Genomic DNA, 1,791 nt, shown 5'->3' with positions numbered 1-1,791 from the left:
TTTTTGAGACAGAGTCTTGCTCTGTCACCAGGCTGGAGTGCAGTGGCGCAATCTCAGCTCACTGCAACCTCCACCTCGCGGATTCAAGCAATTCTCCTGCTTCAGTTTCCCGAGTAGCTGGGACTACAGGCGCACACCACCACGCCTGGCTAATTTTTGTATTTTTAGTAAAGACGGGGTTTCACCATGTTGGCCAGGATGGTCTCCATCTCTTGACCTTGTGATCCACCTGCCTCCGCCTCCCAAAGTTATTCTATTTTTTAAATATTTTTGTAGAGATACGGCCTATGTTGTCCAGGCAGGTCTCAAACTCCCGGCCTCAAAGCGATCCTCCTATTTCAGCCTGCTAAAGTGTATTACAGGCGTGAGTCATTGCACTCAGCCCGTTTTTTAAGTAACAGCTTGAATTACATAGTCCACGTACCACATAACTCACAATTTAAAATATGAAATTCAATGGTTTTTAGCAAGCTCACAGAATTGAGGATCACCATAATCGATTTTAGAACACTTTCATCACCCAAAAAGAAACCCCATGCCCATCAACAGCCACGTGCCATTTTCCCATGTGTGCCCATATCCCTAGACAACCGCTTAGTTGTTGCCTCTACAGATTTGCCTATTCTGGACATGTCTTTTTTTTTTTTTTTGAGATGGAATCTCACTCTGTTGCCTAGGCTGGAGTGTGGTGGTGTGAACTTGGCTCACTACAACCTCCGCCTCCCGGGTTCAAGCGATTCTCCTGCCACAGCCTTCTGAGTAGCTGGGAATACAGGCGTGTGCCACGACGCCTGGCTAATTTTTGAATTTTTAGTAGAAATGGGGAATTCACCTATTCTGGACATTTCATAAAAATGGAATCATGTGAGTTTTTTGTGCCTGGCTTCTACCACTTAGCATGTTTCAAGTTCATCTATGTTGTAGCACAAATCAGTGTTTCACTCCTTTCTACTGCTGAATAGTACTTCACGTATGGCTATATCACATTAATTCATTCATCAGTTGATAGGCATTTGGTTTATTACCACTATTTGGACATAATTAATAATGCTGCTGTGAACATTTACATACAAGTGTTTATATGGACATGGCTTCATTTCTCACTATTAAGGAATGAAATTGCTGAGTCATATGGTAACTCTACATCAAACCTTTGAGAAACTGCCATATGGTTTTCCATAGTGGCTGCACATTTTACATTTCTACCAACACCATATGACAGTTCCAATTTCCTCAGTCACATCCTTGCCAACATTTATTACCTGTTTTTTGGTTTTGGAGAAGGAGTTTCGCTGTTGCTGCCCAGGCCGGAGTGCAATGGTGCAATCTCAGCTCACCGCAACCTCTGCCTCCTGGGTTCAAGCGATTCTCCTGCCTCAGCCTCCAGAGTACCTGAGATTACAGGCACGCGCCACTATGCCTGGCTAATTTTGTATCTTTAGTAGAGATGGGGTTTCTCTGTGGTCAGGCTGGTCTCAAACTCCCGACCTCAGGTAATCTGCCTGCCTCTGCCTCCCAAAGTGCTGGGATTACAGGTGTGAGCCACTGTGCCTGGCCTTATCTGTTTTGTTTTTTTTTTCTTTTTTAAATGAAGGCCACTTTGTGGGTATAAAGTGATATCTCTTATTTTTTTTTCCTGACACGGAGTCGTGCTCTGTCATCCAGGCTGGAGTGCAGTGGCGCAATCTTGGCTCACAGCAACCTCTGCTTCCCAGGTTCAAGCAATTCTCCACCTCAGCCTCCTGAGTAGCTGGGATTACAGGTACCTGTCACCATGCCTGGCTAATTTTT

The 1,791-nt window shown here is 44.7% G+C and overlaps 1 protein-coding gene across 1 annotated transcript in view; it reads right to left on the bottom strand.

Annotated features, from left to right (window-relative positions):
- The window catches only part of SNX6 (sorting nexin 6), a 77,551-nt gene that overhangs the window by 7,063 nt on the left and 68,697 nt on the right, over positions 1–1,791 (bottom strand). The window lies entirely within an intron of this gene.

The sequence above is a fragment of the Mandrillus leucophaeus genome, unplaced genomic scaffold, assembly GCF_000951045.1.
Source record: "Mandrillus leucophaeus isolate KB7577 unplaced genomic scaffold, Mleu.le_1.0 Scaffold467, whole genome shotgun sequence".
Lineage (NCBI taxonomy): Eukaryota > Metazoa > Chordata > Mammalia > Primates > Cercopithecidae > Mandrillus > Mandrillus leucophaeus.
Note: the sequence above shows the minus strand (reverse complement) of the source record. Positions and strands in the feature narration are given on the sequence as shown.